This window comes from Anolis sagrei, chromosome 6, assembly GCF_037176765.1.
Source record: "Anolis sagrei isolate rAnoSag1 chromosome 6, rAnoSag1.mat, whole genome shotgun sequence".
In the NCBI taxonomy this organism is placed as follows: Eukaryota; Metazoa; Chordata; class Lepidosauria; order Squamata; family Dactyloidae; genus Anolis; species Anolis sagrei.
Window position 1 is genome coordinate 95,860,870 of NC_090026.1, and position 21,382 is coordinate 95,882,251.

A 21,382-nucleotide genomic window follows, 5' to 3' on the forward strand; every position below is an offset into this window, starting at 1 on the left:
GAACTCGAACTTTCCTCCCTTTGCAGAATGATCCTTGACTTATCCATGGGCTTTATCAAAATCCATAATTTTGGCCCCCAAACCTGAACTCAACTTATACATGAGGTAGTGGTGGGGGGAGATTTAAAAAAAGGAAATATCCATTCATCAGCAAAGATTACTATAACTAAGTAACCATCTCAGGACTTTATTCTATTTTGGGGGGAGCATAATATTACTGTGGCATTTAGTCCTATAGCATTGCAAAGCACACAGTGCTGTTATTCATTCTTTATCACATGCCATCTAAAGTTGCTGGTTTAAACCATTATTATCCATTTACATCCTTATCCCATGAGCGAGTGGATTCCCTGCTCACTCCCCTTAAAAAAAGTGTCTAACTTTGACATCTCAAAAGATCAAACTCTGACAGGTTCTCATGATTTGTAATACTAATACAGTAATAATAAAGATCTAGATGTCTAGGATAAGTATAAAGGCAAAGCAAAGTTGCAGTCTCCTAAAATAGTGCTTTAAAAAAAATTAATACCATGCTAGGATTGGGTGGCTTCATCATGGCAGAGTATTTGGGCTTCACTGCTTAGAAGTAGACCACCCACGTGACAACTTATTTGCCCATGTCATCAATTTGATTCACTGCAAGCAATTCTGACAGTTTCCATCCCATGTCTTCTTTGTTATGTTCTCCACTTATATCCCAGTCTCTGAGTTCAGAAGAAGATATCTTACTGTCTTCTCCCTCTCCCTTTTTTGGGACTGTTTCAGACATTTCCCTAACAAAGCATGATGGGCGCTGACAGGAAGTCCCCCTGCTTTGTGGGATGGGCTTCATCATACATCGTTTCCTCAGTTCATTCTAACCGTTTAGAAATTTGGGGAGGAGGAGCATGGTATAGAGTCCTTAGTTTTACTTCAATCTTCCTAAGAGTTGAGGAGACAGTAACATTGGGTTTTTGTAGGTTTTTCGGGCTATATCACCATGTTCTAGAAGCATTCTCTCCTGACATTTCACCTGCATCTATGGCAGGCACCCTCAGAGGTTGCCTGTCATAGATGCAAGCAACCTCTGAGGATGCCTGCCATAGATGCAGGCGAAACGTCAGAAGAGAATGCTTTTAGAACATGGCCGTATAGCCCAAAAAACCTACAAGAACCCAATGATTCTGGCCATGAAAGCCTTCAACAATATGTCAGTAACATTCTTTGATCATTTCAGTTTAAATCTTGAATTGCAGGTATTGTATGAGTGATATTCCCATTCCCAAATTGAACTTGTAATGATTAGAAAGTCATTAATAGGTAGCTGCTTGATACTTGACATATTTCACAGGGATGATTGTCAACGATCAGGAAAGCATGTACCTTTTCCTTGTCCAAATGAGAATATGCTGACTCTGCCTTTCAAATAAGTATTTTAATCTTTAAACATAAATTATATTTTTACTCCACATCCTCAACATGGTTAAGGGAGGAACTCAGCTAAATGGTTCCAATTAGGAAACAACCAAGTAAGCATAACTGTGAAAAAAAATGGAGAAAATAGTTACATTGACTGGATGAGTCACAACGAATTACAAGAAAGAATGGCAGCTGGTTGCATATGAAAGTCTACACTGAAACCCTTTTTATTTTTGCTCAACCAGATTCCAACAAGAGGTCAAAGCACTAAATGCCCTTTACCATTAAACTCAAGCCCTGTCAATTAAGAGCTTAGAAGGCTGGCTTTTAAATGTTTGCTAAGGTTAGCGGGGGAACCCATCCTTTAAATGTCAAATGAATAGAAATACTGGTGTGTGTGTGTGTGTGTGTGTGTGAGAGAGAGAGAGAGAGAGAGAGAGAGAGAGAGAGAGAAAGAGAGAGAGAGATCAGCAAACTCAACACTGCTGATTGAAAATAATATTTTAAAAGGAGCAGTGCATAAAGATTGAGTCTGCAGGATGTAGAAAAGGGGAAATCTGACATTTAAATATGAAAACCTCAAGGCTACTAAAAGGAGATGAATAGTATTTCATTTATAAGGAGTGTTTTTTAAGGGAAAAACAGATTTTGCAGAGATCTGTTTAAATTCTTCAACCAAACTGATTGATCTGCAACACATTTTGAAATGCAGATGTCCATCGAGAGACAGGAACTTAGTCTTACATATTTATATAATTCGTGGAAGCAATGAAAGTATCTTGAAGGAGATCAACACTGTGGGAAAACACTTGGGGCCAGGTTCTGTTATCATTTACACACATGTATTCCATTGACTTCTAGTTCCATTATATGTGTATAAATTGAGGCCAGATGCTGGTAAAGTGTTGTAATTTGGATGGTGGTGATACTTAGTCAAGACCACAAGAGATTGTTTAAGCTCAGTGTTTCATTTTTCTCCTTGTGTATAGAATAATTCAGTAGTGCGAATGAATCACAGGTTCCTTGGCTTCTCTACACCTGTCTCAAACTTTCAAGGGAAAACTCTACATTATTCTGCTATTATTCCACCTTAAGAGCCAGAGTTCCATCCTAGGGATTTGTAGTTTGTAGTTTGGTGAGGCAGTAGAGGAACTCTCCATAGCTGAGAATTCTAAAGGCCCATTTTTCAGCCAATCAGGAGGAGGTGTGGGAAGTCAGAATAGCTATCAAAGGTGTATAAAATGTGCTGTATTTTTCTATGAAGTTATGCTTTTACATTTTGAGTGTTGGCCTGGTATTTGGTCTTTTGGTCAAACTGTAATAAACCTTTGTTTTTTTGCCTTCAACCCAGAGTGTTCTGTTCTTTTTCCTGACTGATCTTGTTTAGTGGAAGCTCACCGGGTACGGATCTTCTTATCTGCAGTCCTAGATAAAATAACTTCATCAAATCAAATTATTTATTTCAGTCATAGACTAGCACAGAAAATAAAGATCACAGTTTCATACAAAATTGGTATGTTTGGTACATTTAAAAATGTAAAGATAGATACTTAAGCACAACGGGGGGGGGGGGGGGAATACAGGTCTATCAGCAAATTATAGAATCAAGGGAGATGATTACTGAAAACATAGCTAACTTCATTTCAGTGATTTTAAGAATCATTTAATAAAGTTGGGTGTGAAAGAAATGATTTCATTAAATTGTTCCAGACCAATTTCAAGGATTGTAAATTTAAATGCTCTCACCAGCTGAATGAACAGCACATTAACTATTAAATAAATTGATAAGGAAGTCTCAGAGGTTTTGCTAAAACAAACAGAATTTTTGACATCATCCCCTTCCCAAATAATTTTCTTTTCTCTTTGACAAGTCAGCTATTTTGTTGGTTATCACGTTTGATACAACTGAAAGTAGGGGATATGCTGATTGAAAGCTGTACTTGTTTTGATGTCAGATCATGAAGGGGAATTTTTGAAAGGGGGAAAAAGATGAAAAAAGTGCATTGGTGGGTAGTATTTCTATCGTTCACTAGTATGCTTGAAAAGTAAATTCATCAAACTTTATGAAACATGAAAGATTGTGGAGCATGTTGTGGTTTGGAAAGAAAATTAAAAGCAACTTTGTTTCTTTCAACAAAAAAAGAATGTTGGCCTCATTTTCAAAGTTCAAATGCCCTTTGATACATGGACCATAATTTATCAAAATTACTTGAATCAGTGCTTAAAATATTACAATGGGAATGGGCAAAGTAAGTTGCTCATTGATGGTGTTATTCAAAATTTAACCAGTGTTTTCTTGTATTTAAAGTACATGTCAACATCGCCCCTTACCATCCACATTTGCCTGGGATAGCGACCAGTTAATCTGCCAGCTCAATTTTTCAGCTGCTTTAAAAATGCTCCAGATAAAATGTTTGCTTAAACACTTTGCTTTTAATAGAGCTTATTTTCAAGTATGTATGCAGAGGCTCAGCAAAAGTAATTTACAAAGTACTTTACAAGTTATTTCCTCCAAATCTACAAAGAAACAAGTGTGCCATTGTTCATTTTTTCTGATGACATAACCATAGGCTATTTTTGAGAAGGCAGAACTGGTAAAACCACATCTGAATATTCCTTGCCTAAGAAAACCCTATGAAATTATTGGGGGTTACCATAAGACAAAGGACAACTTGAAGACACAAAGATGTAAGTGAGGCTGAGAAGTATTTGCTCAGTATTTGAGAATGAAGATTTGTGAATCCATGCTTCCAAGTTCCCCTTCTGATCTCTTTATTGGGCTGCAGTAATTTTACAAACTTAAAAGAAAAAGAAAAAAGGAAAAATGCTAGTAGGAATACTGCATATGGTTGTTTACAGTTAAGGTAAAGGTTTCCCCCTGAGATTAAGTCTAGTCGTGTCTAACTCTGGGGTGTGGTGCTCATCTCCATTTCTAAGCTGAAGAACCGGCATTGTCTGTAGACAACTCCAAGGTCACGTGGCTGGCATGACTGCATGGAGCACTGTCACCTTCCCACCAGAGCGGTACCTATTGATCTACTCATATCTGCATATTTTCTAACTGCTCAGTTGGCAGAAGCTGGGGCTAACAGCGGGAGCTCATACCACACCCCGGATTTGAACCTGCGACCTTTTTGTTAGCAAGTTCAGCAGCTCACTGGTTTAACCCACTGCACCACCAGGGGCTCTTGTTTACATTTATTTATTTATTTATGAAATTTATATGCCGCCCTTCTCACCTCGAAGGGAACTCAGAGCGGCTTACAAGTAAAAAGTAAATACAATATATTATATTATCATAGCACAATATTAATATTATATATTACATTGTACTATAACATTATACTCTAATATTATTAGTAATATTACATTTAATGTAAAATATATAATTATAATATCTTATTAGTAGTAGTATATTGTATTACATTATAATATTATCAATATTATATGTATATACAATATATATTATATTATATTATATTATATTATATTATATTATATAAGCACAGTGCAGGAGACAAGAATATAATATTGCTCGCTCAAACTGCAATTGAATTTCAGTGGATTTAAATAAACAAAGAATTCATTTATCTTTTGCTCATAAACACTGAAACATTTCTGAGGGTTTTTTTTTCACATGAAAGAAGCAGTTCTTAGAAACAATGTTGACAAACCAGGTTTTCCTTTTCAAGAGAAAGAAGAAATGCCTTTGAGGGCTGGTGACAGACGTCTGCAAAAAAAAGCATGCCTTCCCCAGTCTTTAAGTTAAAATAGTAATGTAATTAAATGGAAGCTTTACACAAATGAAAAAGTGTGTGCAGCTTCCATTTAATTACAAGACTACTATTAAGGAAGTATTCATCTCCATGTTTGTTTAGAATTAACCATGTAGTCTTTTTATATCTACTCAAAAATCTCACCAAATTTCAAAGGAATCTGTTTCTAAAAACATATATCGCACCCCTTTTGTGGATAATACATTGTAGAAGGATATGAGAGTCTTCTCCTTATGTTCCACCATTAGGAAACACCTTCAACTTGGAACCCCGACTGGCATCAATGTTGGCTTCATTTTGGTGCCAGATTAAAATATAAGTGCTAAATTGGTTCAACCCACTTTACCCCACAATAACATCTGGAAATCATTGGACATTCGTATAGACCTCCAGGAGTGGCATCACAGTCACTGCGGATTATTGAACCAATTTAGACAAGTTTTAAGTCAGTATTTCTCAACCTGGGGGGGGGGGGCTAGAGGGTCATGGGGGGGCCAGGGGGGGTCACCAAAGACCATCAGTAAGCACAGTATTTTCTGTTGGTCATGGGGGTTCTGTGTGGAAGGTTTGGCCCAATAGTATCATTGATGGGGTTCAGAATGCTCTTTAATTGTAGGTTAACTATAAAATCCCAGCAACTACAACTCCCAAATGTCAGTTTACAAAGGTCTAGTTTCCCAAACTCCAGCACATTTGGGCAGATTGAGTATTTGTGCCAGGTTTGGTCCAGAACCATCATTGTTTGAGTCCACAGAGCTCTCTGGATGTAGGTGAACTACAACTCCAAAACTCAAAGTCAATGTCCACCAAACACTTCCAGTATTTTGTTGGTCATGGGAGTTCTGTGTACCAAGTTTGCTTCAATTCCATTGTTGGTGGAGTTCAGAATGTTCTTTAATTGTAGGTTAACTATAAATCCTAGCAACTACAACTCCCAAATGGCAAAATCAATCCCCCCAACCCCACCAGTATTCAAATTTGGGTGTATTGTGTATTTGTGCCAAATTTGGTCCAGTGAATGAAAATATATGCTGCATATCAGATATTTACATTACGATTCATAACAGTAGCAAAATTACAGCTATGAAATAGCAACGAAAATAATTTTATGGTTGGGGGTCACCACAACATGAGGAACTGTATTAAGGGGTCGCAGCATCAGGAAGGTTAAGAAACACTGCTCTAAGTGTTCCTAACTTAGCCTGGACTCAAACCTATACTATTTCAAGTTCGTCTTTTCATTTGTATGCCTGTCCAGAACTTTGTGGATAAGTTTCAAGGTACATGACTACAGATACATCTCGTATGCCTCCACACACACACACACACACACACACACCAGTGAAAGCAGATACATATGCTTGTATGGACAACATTTAATTGTAGAAAACACAGAACATCTTTAAGGCGAACCAACCATAGGAGAAAAAAGGAAACAAACAACGAATGAAAAATATGGGTGATTCAGAGTCACTGACTCTTGCTTATAAAGGCTCCTTGATCTCCCTGACATAAAGCATCATCTCATGCCAAGGGGAAGTGCCAAAAACAATAACAAAATTGAGCAGGCATGTAGAGAGAAAACATAAAAGCATTTTTTAAGGGAATGTCATACAAACGTTCACATTCTCATCACTGTTCTATCTAAACCTCAATGACCTTTGGTGAGTCATTTCAGGATCTTCTGACTGGGGCGGTATTTCTGCCAAAGTTAAGTTACTTGGGGTTATGCTGTTAATGTTTTCCCCACTGAAGAAGAAAGCAATGTCTCCCAAAAGATATCTGTTCGATACGGGTCTTGCTCTTCCAAGATGGTTTGCCAACTTTTAGTGTGCAACGCTGACATCTAACACTTGCTTGTCGATATGACAACCTCAGCACAATGAAGAAACTGAAAGGTCATGCCCTAAAATGTCTGAGACGGAGTTGAACTTTTGAAATGACTGAATGAATGCCATAAAGCAAGACAGAAGTGCAAGTGTGTGAAAAATAAAAAAGATATTTTAAGACAGCCATGAGTCCTACCAGAAGACATGAGATGAAGAAGTCAGCAACTTCAGCTTATTGAACAAAGACTGTTCTATTTCTTAAATGTTTCAAATTAATCAGAGATTTTTTTTTATATTTTCTTTTGTGCATATTTTAAAGTTATATAAGGGGAAAAGAAACCACTGTTGAACTGAAGGAAAATCATGTGTTTGTTCTGATATTGCAAATGGAGACTGGGATGTATATTTATTTAGCACTAGTTATTCATTTTCAGTCACGTGAAAAATCCTGATTTTTATTTGTCCTTCTCCCAGGGCCCTTTCAGACAGGACAGGGCTTTATCCCAGGAGCATCCATATTGTAAAAATGCAGATGTTCCTGGGGCCCTGTCCACACGCACTCCAGAAAGCACCTGGAAACTCTACCCCCTCCCCAAAAGGCTTAACCCCCTTTTAAACATAAAAATACTTACCAGCCTCCATTGGAGAGCTGCAACAGCTCTGCTAGCATATAGAAATGATGCACCAGGAGAAAAGGTGGGGGGAGGAGCAATTTTATTTTTAAAAGCGGGGTTAGGGCTTTTGGGGAGGGGGTTGGGATTAGCCTGGAAATCTGTGGGAATGGTGTCTGGACTGCAGTCCAGACACCGGAAGTAATGGGTTTATTCCACACCTTCCAAGAAGGCACGGAATAAACCCACTATCTAATTAATTCACCACAATCCAGGGTTTTCCTGGTTTGTGGTGAATTCTGAGTAGCCCAGACATTGTCTGGACAGCCCCCTTTTTATTGTGGCAGTTTTCGCAATAAGGGGCTGTCTAGATCCATCCCCAGTGATCTTGGGTAGACTATTACAACAGCTTATTCATGCTGAAGACTGTTGAGAAGTTATGGCTATTCCAGACTATGGCTTGTAGCATCCTAGGGACTGAATGAAAAGAGTTCATTACTTGGCACTGAAAGAACTGCACTGCATCTAGTTAATTTCCAAGAACAGCTCAAAGGATTTAATCACAAGAGGCTGGTAAACTGCAATAACATCAGGTTAATGGTGTGTTTGGCTTGTACTTATTAGACAACTTTGTGTCTTTCCTATCGATGCATTGTATTTCAATTTCATCATTGACAAAAACGCATCAATGACAACCAATAGCACTACTGTTCCAAAACTACTTCTAGTGTGATATACCCAATTGCAATGACCAGCAGTCATGTGACATGAATGGGCACGCCTCTTCCCATTTCTCTGTGATTGCAGAGAAGTGTGATAATAATTGTTTAAATGTGTCAACAACATGATTATTGCGAAACAACAGGCTGGTGTGATAAAGTTCAAAATCTATGTGTTACCTTTTAAAGTTATGAATGGGCTAAGGCCAGACATTAACAAGAACAAAATCTTCATGCAAACGTGCTCTTATATGGTGATCTGATTTGAAGGGTTTCTAGGGAAACATTCCTTCTATATCACTCTCCAGCAAGTTTTCAATATTGAGCAAAGACCTTTTAATTTTGTTAGTCTTTGATAAGAATATGATATCTGTTTTGGTATTCCGAGGCTTTGTAAATTCCCCTTATCTTCCTGAGAAGAGATGATCCCAGAAAGAGCTGAAGTCCCAAAAAAAGTTCCATCATTTCTAATATAAGATCAGAGCATGGAAAAAATTATCTTTTGGAACTTAGGCTCACATAAATGCTATCCCACATAGTGAGTGGCCATTGTTGTTGAGTGCCTTCTGGTTGTTTCTGACTTGTGGCAACCCTAAAGTGAACCTATAGCAGGAACAATTTGTCTAGAGCAGTGGTTCTCAACCTGTGGGTCCCCAGATGTTTTGGCCTTCAACTCCCAGAAATCCTAACAGCTGGTAAACTGATTGGGATTTCTGGGAGTTGTAGGCCAAATCACCTGGGGACCCACAGGTTGAAAACCACTGGTCTAGAGTCTGCCATTGTCTTAATTCTCTTAATCTGAGATTGAGAGAAGGAGTGACTTGTCCAAGGTTACCCAGGGCAGTTCCAGATAGCAATAAATTGTGCACTTTAGTCAGGGGCAAAAACAAAACAAAAAAACAAAACCCAGGACCAGAGAAAATGTCCAGATACAGACCTGTTGGTCCCAGGATTTCTGCCTCCATTGTCCGCACTTGCTGCTTTGTTGCGGGCTTTTGTAGCCCCCAAGATGGCCACTGTGGGACTTCTGCCAGAAATTTCAGAAGGTTTAAAAAAAGCTTAAGATGCAAACATGCAAAGATGTGAATCATTATATAAGTTATGTTCTTGGGTTATATAAGCTGCAGGGCCATCTGTGCAGATAGGATGTTCTTCCTGGGTTATATAGAAACAACATCCTGTCTGCACAAATACTCTTACTGTGAAAATATATACAACATTGACTAGAGAGCCACAACTTTGTCCTGACCAGAGAAACCATGCCCTCAACATGTTTCATGAAGTTTCTAACACACAAACAACCGGGATATTCCCACTCTTGAAAATCTTATAGGTTTTTTTTTTTTTTTTGCAGTTTATAGTGATTGCTTCCACATTTACAGGGAACAGGTTTGGCCTCCCTCATGTTTGCTGCTGGAGCTCCTGGGATAAAGGTAATGTCTGGATGGCCCCCTAGAAGCTTCCCATGGTCAGGTGGGGATCTGAACCCTGGTCTCTGATGTCCTAATCCAAAACAGGAAGTTTTTAAAGCTCAATTTATTAGTTAACCATAATAGTGAGTAAGCACTTGAAGGATGGGAGACATATGTTTTTGCATTTATGTGGTACTTGAACCTGGAATACATTTAATTTTATTTACTTTGCTGTTATCAGAAATGCTGATGATAAAAATGTGCATACTGAATTCATGCAACTGACAACAAATTGCACCATTTCCTCTTGTGTTGAGTATGTGAACTCACCATCACTCACACTTATCAGGAGCTGCTGAGTTTGCTAGTGTGGGGGTAAAGGGGAGACTGAGTATAATAGATCTTTAATATTCCTCCTTTCTGGATTTTGTTTTTAAGTTCACTGAGTAACACATTTCAATTGTAGTGACTCAGTCAATAAGCCAAGGACTGTATTTGCTTTTTCTAGAACATTTAGAGGAACAAAAACCAATTACTTCAGACCACACACAGCCTCCAAAACTCTCTGTTGCGTACCTGGCATCGAATATAACTCCAATCTTAGCTGAACCCATTGGCACTGCATTTGAAGTTTGTTTTCAAAAGTAATTAAAACAGTCATGCTAAGAAACCATACTATGCATGTTCTTTATCTTCTGTAAAAAAAAAATATACCCAAAGACATCTGCATACAACTTCATGTGTGTGTATTTAATTCTGATGCACAATCCTGCTCTGATTGCTTTGTGTAAACTACCAATGTACATTTCTCATAGCTGATAGACATAGCTCGGGAAATAATCCCTATTTTTAAACCATTTTCAATTGTCTGTGAATTCAGAATTATTTTTAAATAGGATTTTCAATTATTTTAAATGTACTTAGGTACGTTCATTGAATCTAATCCTAGGGCCCCTGGTGGGATCATAGGTAAGAAACAAATGACACAAATAATGGATGTGTGTTGTATGTGTGTGTGTGTGTGTGTGTGAGAGAGAGAGAGAGAGAGAGAGAGAGAATATATTCCAATTTGGTAGGGACAATCCCATTTAATAGTTTGTACTCCCATTGTTTCAGAAGTTTTGAAAATATCCCAGTTTCTCCCTCTGTCTCCGACTTCCCCCCTTGTCCTTAGATAACTTGGATAATTGCATACTGAATTTAAAGGACTGTATTTAAGTAAATCAGTGTATGCGCATGTGTGGTTGGGAGAGGACAAGTGGGGGAAAATGTTGGGGTCCCCTGTAGAGCTAGACAAAAGCAACCTACTGTAGTCTTTCCTTATTTATTTATTTATTTATTTATTTACCACTCTTGTACCTCACCCTTCTCAACCCTGGAGGGGACTCAGAGTGGCAAAAGGCAATAATTCGATGCAACATATACCCACATTAAAACATCAATTAAACTCACACAATCCAAATCATACTTCAGGGCCAGCCCAAGTCGTCATTATGCTATTTTGTATTCTCTTATTGCACTGCTCCAGTTTACTGAACAAAAGCTTGGTCCCAAAGTCATGTTTTTAGTTTTTCTCCTGAAGGTCAGAAGGGAGGGGGCCAATCTAATTTTGCTAGGGAGGGAATTTCATAGACGAGGAGCGAAAGTGGAATATAAATGCAATGAATAAATAAAATCAGTAAGAGATATTTTTTAAAAATCTCATCCACATGGGCCCAATGAGTCATGGTGCAAGGTTGTAGTATTTGTTTCATTAGTTCTTGAAATTTATTATTTTTTAAAAAATGTGCATTGCCTTTCTTGCTCATGACTGTTTTCTGGCAATTCCTGGCACCAATTGTAATATTTTATTTTTACCTTCCACTTTTGTTTAAAACAATCTGAGGCACACAAAAAAAGGTTCTAAGGAGCAGAAGTACATCAAGAGTTATGATTCATTCTGTGTTTTGTCGGACACTTTCCCAATTGTGTGTGTATGTTGACATCAGTTGCGGTATTTGTGTGCCACTTAAACTTTCCTTCTCTTCCCCACCTTTTTCTCCTTTCATTTTTTAAAATTATAGTAACCACAATGCTTCAGCACACCATTATGAGTCTAAGAAAACACTTTTTTTTTACATTGCAACACTATAATTGTAAGGAGAAACCCATAAAATTAAAACATTCAGAAAATTTGCCCTCCAGACCACACTTCCATCTCAGGAAACCATGCCCTACATATGATTCCTCCATATACCTTCTAGCACATATCCAAGAAACAGCTACATCCAGTGACAGACAGCAGACACATATACGAGCCCCAAGAACATAAATGGATGGAGGCAATAACAACCAGCAAAAAAATCAGAAAAAAACAGTGATTTACAGTAGGTCCTCTGGAGCTATGATTTTCACTGATAATGGATTGTTATGTCCTATAACTAAAATGGCATTCATGCCGATGTATCTACATATATATTGTCCCCATTTAAAAATCCAGGGTAAAATCATCTGCTATTTTGGGCATTTACAGGGATCTTGGAACAAAAGCAGAAAGCCCACTGTATTTTGTGACAGTTTGTGTTTTTTTAAATATTAGGACTTCATGCCACAGTCGTCAGGCTCCATTTCCATGGTCTTGGGAAATGGAGCCCCACGAGAGTCCCCCAGACAATGTGAGGTCACTTCTGGTAGGACTTCATGGCACTCCATTTCCCAAGCACATAGAAATGGAGTCCAAAGACCTCTATCAGGACTCAGATGTCAATTAACTCCTGATAGGGAGAGATGGTGTAAAGTGGAGGAAAGATGGGAGAAGGCATGGTAAGCATGTGGGATGACTGGCCTTCCTTGAAGACAGAGAAAAATGAGCGGGAATGATGTAAGGCAGTTCCCTTCATTTTCCCCTGCTTTCCCCTGCTTCCATTCCACCCCACCTGTCTGATGAGGTTCTTGATCTGGAAGAGCCTTATGACTTTAACCAAGATCTTACATCGGCAAGCATGGCAGAAGAGTTCTTAGATGGCCCCTATGGTCCATTCTACCTCTAAGAGCCTATGATTTTATGTGAGACTTCCTTGTTACTATTCTCAGGATTGAATGCTCTGCTTTGATAGTCATCTCATAGTCGTTCCATTTGTAATGGAAATAATGAAAGGGTCAGAGAAGAATCTCTTCTTCATAAGACATTGCCCAGTTATCCACACAGAACTTGGGCCTCCAAAGACATTTTTCACCAAGTTCCATAGAGGTCCTCTGGAGGTCTCAATAAATGATGCATCTGAATATGAGAACATTGTCTCTTCTTCTCCACTGTCAGTGAAATGGCCATGGAGATGGGCTATCACAATGTAATGGTGAGTTGAAATAGGGAACTTTTAACATAGAAAAGAGTACTGACCTCCAAAATGACCCAAAAATGCAAGGACTTGCTCTTTAGTATGTCATTAATAGGATCCCAGCCATTAATAGAACATGAGCAATCTCTATTCAGTGTTGGTTTTGCCAGTTCTTTTCTCTGAAATGTAGTCTAAAGCACCTGGTATTAATTGACAATCTCTCATCCAACCTCCCATCCTGGTGACCTTTGTTAGCATTTAGAATGAAATGGACTCTGGTGCCTTTTGGATATTTAGGTATTTGTTTATTTAGAAATGTATGTTCAGAATGCGATAGGAAATGAAACACATAAAAAGTACCTGTGAGAACATGGACCTTCCCAACCTACCCCAGTATCAAGTACCCCAAAGGATTCTCCTCTTTGTTTTCTTGGAAACAGGGATAAAAAGCCAAGTTTGTGATGGTCAGGCTTGTACATAATATTAAAAAAGCATTTGTTCATAAAGTTTTAAAATAAGAAAACAGTCTTTTGCCCTTCAGTTGTGTCTTTGAGGAAACAAATTGAATTTCCTGATTGCAAATGGCAAACTCTGCTATTACATACTTTGTGATTTCAAAAAGCATCTGTCATCACACAAAGACAAATACATTTCTCAAAGAAACATCTGGTGCTTTTTAAAGCAAGCCCCAGGCCAGGTCGGCGCAATGAATGAAATATGTACTATAGATAGAGTGCTATTTAGTGCTGCCTCTCATTTAATCATCTGTACATGGAATGTTTGTACTGAGTTAACTACCTCTAAAATATTGGCTCTCAAAATGCTCTTGATTCCACCACTCTTTAGAAAGAGATGACACTTTGGAGATGACAACAAAGAGCAGTAAGCAAGCATCACTTCATTTCCTAAGTCTCTGAAGGATGCAAAAAAACTCACTTTCACTATAGTGCCTCAATAGGAATGGGAAGACAATCCATCCAAGCATTTAAATTCTGGCTAATTCAATATTCTCAGTATCAAGTCCAAAACACAAGGCCATTAGGTCGCTCTAGCATGAGATGGAACTGTTCCATCCTTGCAGCTGCCCTACTCCCCTGTTGTAAAAATAATTCAATTTGATGGCATATGTGTCTCATTTACCATCCTCTCATCAGTGTAAGCACTTTATATCTGTGTGTGTGTGTGCCTTCATGTTGTCAGAGGGCTTATGGCAATCCCGTGAACATTTATAGAGTTTTCTTCATTAAGGAATACTTCGAGGTGGTTTTGCTAGTTTCTTCCTCTGGAATGTAGACTACAACACATGGTAGTCTCCCATCTAAGAACAAATTAAGGCTGATCCTGCTTAACCTCCAAGATCAGAGAGGACCTGGTGCTTCATGCTTGCTGATTTTCAAAGGCCACTCTTTTGTTTGCTCTTTTTTCTTATCTTTGTGGCTTTGGTTATTTTATGTTTTTGTTGTCAACCCCCACTCCTCGAAAAATGAAACCCCATTTGGGGCTTGGAAGAATGAGCTAAAGCTGTTTCCCAGCCAGGGCCATTTCCCAAGGTCTTTTCTTGTTCACCCATAAACACTACCCATCTCCCTGACTTGCAACTTCACAATTATCAGGGAGCAGCCATCAGCTGATTTCCCTGTCTCACAAAGACTCATGCTTAGCAGAAACCATAAGCCCATCAACCCACCTTCTCACCCTTTTATTCTAATATCTGAACCCATCAGGACACCTGGCCACCCATTGACCCAAATCTGGGAACACTGTGAGACCTATATCTCTAAGCATAAACCCATCAAGCATCCATTGTCCCAAGATCCAACTGCATTTCATTCTCAAACTCTCCCGGTTTCAGAGTGGGTGGACACAACAGATAGCATACAGTTTCAAGTTTAACTAATGACACTGTATTCTACATCATGCACCGATTACAAGCTGTAAATGAATGTCCTTTTGAACTAATGAGGTTGCAGATAGTAATTTGCACATGGCAACTCCTTGCAATGACTATAAATGTCTTGTAACTGAGAGGGATGTTAGATTTGGGATTTCAGTCTGTCTCCTAGCATCCACCTAGATCATTACTGAATGAATGATTTCTGTTTCTGCCTTCACCCTTACATATTTTCATTAGATCAATCAGACCTCAGGCATGCCAGGAGGACCCGAGATTTCAGACATTTTGAATGAGCCAGAAGCCAAATGAGATGAAACATTCTTTTACACATCGAGAGGCATATTGGACTTTCAAAAGTAACTAACATGCATGGAGATGGATAACTGGATTAGACCTGTGGCATGATTTCACGGACACTGGATTTCAGGCTTATTTTTACTTACACTGGCTGATGCTGGAAGTATAATAAAAGAAGAAAAATGCAAAACAGGGAGGTAAACCAAGACTAGCCAACCAAGAAGCCTGATGTGGTCAAAACAGGAAGTCTCTGAAATTGTTTAAGCTAATGCTGATGCTGCTGGCAAAGATAAGAAACTAGTAAGAAAGGCAATGTTTTAAAGAAAGCAATATGATCAAAGCCATGCAAGCTATCACTAAGAGCAGAGCTAGGATTAAAACATGTGCAACCAAATAAAATTGACAGAAAGAAAGCAACAGGCACTACTTCATAACTTCCAGAAAATATTATAATTTCTAGGATGGTTGGGGGTTTCTGGTAACTGTAACCCTAAAGGCAATTCGTACCAGCACTCTGGAAGGATACGAGGTTAAAGAAAAGGGAAAGTGACAATGTAAAAAAAAGGGAAAGTAACAGTGCACAGTTAATTAATTACCTGTCCCAGGGGATCATTCAGCCCCTACCCTGTGTTCTGAATTTGACAAAGCACTTCAGTGTGGGTAGGTGTTTATAAAGCACTTCAGATTTTGCAGAGCCAATTTTGCTACACAATGCTGTTTAGATTTGGGATTCACTAAAGCACATTAAGGGGCTTAATTCTGACTTTCCCCAGACTTTGCTTAATGTACATACTTTACTGGCCTCAATTCATGCTGCAATGCACTTTGGGACTGTGGTTTTAGTAGCCATGACAGTTTGAAGCTAGTTTTCAACCGGATTATATGGTCAGTTTAAATGTGTCCTACATGATGCTGAAGCTTGGAAAAAGAACTACTGAACCTGACATACTGAAACACAAACATTAGAATGCTGGCCGGAATGAGACCCATAAACACTAACTACATAATACTAAATCTGTGCATGTATAGATTTATTGAGAACCAGTGTGGTGCAGTGGTTTGACTTTGACTCTGGAAACCGGGGTTTGAATCCTCACTTGGCCATGAAACCCTTTGGATGAACTTGGAGAAGTCTTACTCTTCCATCCTCAGAGGAAGACAAATGTAAATCCTTTCTGAATAAATTTTGCCAAGAAAACCTCATGACAGATTCACTTTAAGATTGCGATAAGTCAGAAATAATTTAAAGGCACACATCAACAAATAAACAAAATAAGATAAAAAATATTTTTTTCAAAAATATTAAAAATGTTTGTGACATAAATCAGACTATCATCAACTTATGAATGTCTGAATCAATCTGAAAGGCATAATAAAAAGTTTTGATGCTTTATGGAGTTTGTCCAACCAGTGCCAGTCAATACTTGATTCTGACTCTTAGGATCTCATCAGGCACAATCATGTCCCCGTTTCTACACACTTCTAATCCATTTTGAGGATGAAATGTCACAGAACGCATCACACAATGTTTCTTGACTTCCAGGTATCATCCATAGTGTTTTATTCTTGAAATGTGGTTGAAGTGTATAGAAATGGAGGAGAAGAGTAGATGCTAGAAAATAAGAGAATATGTCAGATTTGCCAGTATCATTTCATTTCAGTGATGTGGAGCAATGGGGGTTCCTATGGGCAGTCTTCTGGTGAGCACTGATGCTCCAATTCTTGTCCCAAGTCCTTCTGTTTGAGCCTGGTTCCTTTTTTATTTTATAAATGTCACTGACAGAAATTGCACAATGGAAAGATATCACTACTGCAATAGGTTTGTTTCCTCCATCTACAATATGCTGTACTTCTACAATTGTTGTTCATTCGTTGAGTCGTCTCCGACTCTTCGTGACCTCATGGACCAGCCCACGCCAGAGCTCCCTGTCAGCCGTCACCACCCCCAGCTCCTTCAAGGTCAGTCCAGTCACTTCAAGGATGCCATCCATCCATCTTGCCCTTGGTCGGCTTTTACAATACTGCTGCTTAAAACTTGTTATTTTTTTAAAAAAACCTATTACTATCAAACCGGTGGCTGTAGAGATCAGAAATTCCTTCTTTGAAGTACTGAGAGGTTTTGGAGTTCCAGTATTCTGAAGATTCCCCCTCCCCCTTAAAAAAAAGGAATATGGAGGGGGGGGGGGGCAGAACTTGCCTGCATGATATGAACACCAGAGGAAAAGCTGGGGAACAGTGTGATGTGAAGCCTTGAAATGTAGCAATTTGTTTCATGATGAAATGTTACTATTTCAGATGATTCCCTCTGCTTTTCACAGCTCATGTGATGAGGTCCGAGGTGGCCTTTTATTCAGTCTAAGTCAGGGATAGACAATTTGTGTGAGTTTGGGGCTAATTTCCATGCCTTGGGCCATAGAAGGTTAGTAACAGATTGAAAAAAAAACTTTAAAAATAAACAGGAAATGCTTGTTTGAAGCTTAAAAAAAAGAAATTCAGCTTGTTCGTCACATTCCCACAGCAAGGCTGAAAAAGCCATTTAAAGCCAGTATTTCATGCTGGTTTTGAAGAGAATTCCCAGTTTCCTATCCAAATTTGGAAACACATTTTGTCACTCATTTGTGGAGTTGAACCTCCCATCCCAATATCCTTTGTAGCTGTGCCTGGGATGTGCTGAGGAAAAAACACTTCTCTTTGCAGAAAAGGTCAGACTCAATAAACTTTTTATTCTGAAGAGTGAGACGTGTTTTTTGTTTTTGTTTCTTGTTTTGGGGTTGTTGTTGTTGTTGTTTTTGGCAAAAGTCAAGTGTCTATGAACGGGAGCACAGTAAACTGAAAGTAAAGTCCTTGGTTGCTTCTCTCAGTCTCTGGAGAACGTCCATTCATGTTAGAAAACATTAAATATACGGATTGGCATTGTGAAAAATAACAAGGCAGTGTGGTACAAAGCCACCATATGGAGATCTGATAGAACAGTTATGCATCTACAAACTAGATGATAAAATGTTTTAAAATGTCTTGTTTATTGTATTTGAAAGGGAAGATTAAAATTTTTATTATATTCTTACAAGAAAAGCTCTCTGAAGTAAAGCAGACTGCGAAATTCATTTTAGTAGTTTGAATGCTGGTTTCCTTCTCCATATACAACTGATGCTTGGTAAAATCGTTTGGGGAGGAGTTATACAGTTACAGCAATTATGTCACTATCATGATGATCGCGGATATGAAACAACCACCTAGATTTTACTAATTCTCGATTCCACTAAGCATGTTTGGTGGGAACCCAGAAGAGGGCATTTTGGTGGGTGCTGTTCCCAGACTGTGGAACTCCCTCCCAAGACAAACCAGGATGTCCCCATGGCCTTCTGAAGGCAGGTCAAGACCTTCTTCTGCCAACAAGCATTTGGGGAAGGATAAGGGGCAGGCTTTGAGGAGGTTGGATGGGATTGGGGGGTATGACTTTTAAATGCCATTTTGAGTGTATTTATTGTATTTTAATTCTGTTTTTACCACATTGTTGCTATTTAATTGTTTTTAACTATTGTATTCCACTTTTAAAACTTGTCTATTGTAGGATTGTTAGCTGACTTGAGTCCCAATGGGGAGAAAGACGGAATATAAATAAAGATGATAATAATAATAATAATAATAATAATAATAGGCTGGAGTTACACTTGAAAATGTACCTGTTCTGACTTACATACAAATTCAGCTTAAGAACAAACTTACAGAACCTATCTTGTTCATAACTTGTGAACTGCCTGTTCTAGACCTTGGATAATTTAATGGGTAGATTCAAGAAACTCTTGGTCACCAGATCAATGGGCAAACAGATGGGCATAGATAATGACCATTTCAGCAAGATTCTTTCTGAGGGCACTGTGACCTGAAAAAAGTCCTCACAAACTGTAGAGGCAAAATTGCAGTCCTGATAAGATATAAACATTTACATTACATGAAAGTGCATGTGTCAAACCCATGGCCCATGGGCTGAATGCACCCCCCAGGTCATTTTATGTGGCCCTCCAGATGTTGAATTACAACTCTCATATACCTCATCATTAGACATGAGATGATGAGAGTTGTGATACAGTAAAATCTGGAAGGCTGCAGCTTGTTTTGTTTAGTCTGGATAGTGGGGTTTGAATTTAGATACAAGACTTGTTGATATGCTTTCTGACTTTACAATATCCTTCAATCTTTCCTCAACCTCAGAACCACAAGTGCTATTGAGTTGCAATTGTCATTATCCCCACTCTGCATGTCAGATAATCAAAAGTAATGGGAGTTTATCAGTATCCATGAATTCTCGGTCCATGGATTCAACAGCTCTTTGAAAGCAACCATAAGGCTGATGTGGCCTTCAATGAAAATGAGTTTGACACCCTGTATTAGAACATGCCCATACTGGGTCTCAGATTCCCAAAAGTTTTCTGAGCTTGCTACATACTTGTCCCATCAGACATCAGTAGCTTTCTCATGGAGACATACAGTTTTAGGCCTTTCTGGATTTTTTCCACAGCTCATCCTACAGCAATCCCTAGATTTTTTCCTTGGAGACTGAAAGACTGAAGACATACATAGTGTCAGTTCAAACTTAGCTTTATTTATGCTTCCTGTCAATTACGGGAATGGAAATAATCTGTCACATCAACAATGATTTTTTTTGAGACGTGTCATGTGTTTACAGTTAAATATGTTGAACATCACATGAAAGCTGACAAAATCATGGCTTAAGGGGAGAGTTCTGTCAAACTGCCTCCAATTCAGAGGTACGTCATCAAACTGATTGTTTCTGTTTCATTCCAGTTTGTGGGGTCTTGAGATATCACATCAAGTTCTTTTTTGAGAATAATTTTGAAGAAAATCATCTATTACAGGAGGCAAATAATCTATTTCTGGAGTGTTACATAAGATTTGAATATGTGAGTGTGATGTCCACATCCATAATCTTTTTCTATATGGCACAGAAGGAAAAATGTCACACACAAACAATTGTTAGTCACTGATATGTACAGGCAAAATCACATGTGAATGCATCCAAAAAACAGTTGGCATTCTCTGATGGTTTCCTTTACTAATAGAGGTTGGACATCCCTTATCTAGAATTCCAGAATCTGAAATATTCCAAAATCCACAATTATCTGCACAGGTAATGGAACTTTTCCTTCCTGGTGGTTCTGTGCACATAAACTTTGCTTCATGTACAAAATTATTACAAGTTTTGTATAAAACTACAATCAGGGTATGTGTATAAGATGCATATGAAAAATGAATGAATTTTGTGTTTAGACTTAGACCCCATCTCCAGGACATCCCATTATGTACATATATGTAAATAAAGATGTTCCAAAGTCCCCCAAGAAACCCAAAATCCCAAACTTTGCTGGTCCAAGCATTTCAGATAAGGGATAGTCAGCATGCACTAACTAGGCCTTACCTTCCAAGATCATATGGTACCTGGTGTCTTCAAAGTATTTTCATGTGGCAGAGAGCAATATTATTAATTTACAATCAAAGCTTAGAATTTTGTATTTGTTAATTCCAGAGTCTTGTGTTACTTATTATTTTTCTACTACTTTAGACATGAGGGGGTCACACCATACATTGCAAAATAATAACATTGTACTCAAAACGATTCAGCTCAAAATGTGTCTCTTTAGATCAAAATGCTACTAAGGCAGTGGTTCTCAACCTGTGGGTGCTCACGTGTTTTGGTCTACAACTCTCAGCAATCCCAGCCAGTTTGCCAGCTGTTGGGATTTCTGGGAGTTTACTTATTTATTTATTTACTACATTTATACCCTGCCCTTCTCACTCCAACAGTGTAGGAGCTCACCTGACTGGGGTTGTTGCAGTGCCTCAAGACGAGGATTATGGTTATGTTCAATTTCCTTCAGAGCAGGACCCTTCAGAGATTTCCATGTTGGATTTTAATATAGATTCTCAGGGGATTGTGAACGAAGAAGAGGGCACAGAACAAACTGTAGTTAGTAGGGCTGGGCGGTTTCGTTCGTTAATTTCGTAATTCGTTAATAATTCGTTATTTTTTTTGATAACGAAGCGATATTGAACCATTCAGGAGCAACTAAAAAACGAAACGAATTTTTAAATCTATTTCATAATTGTTTT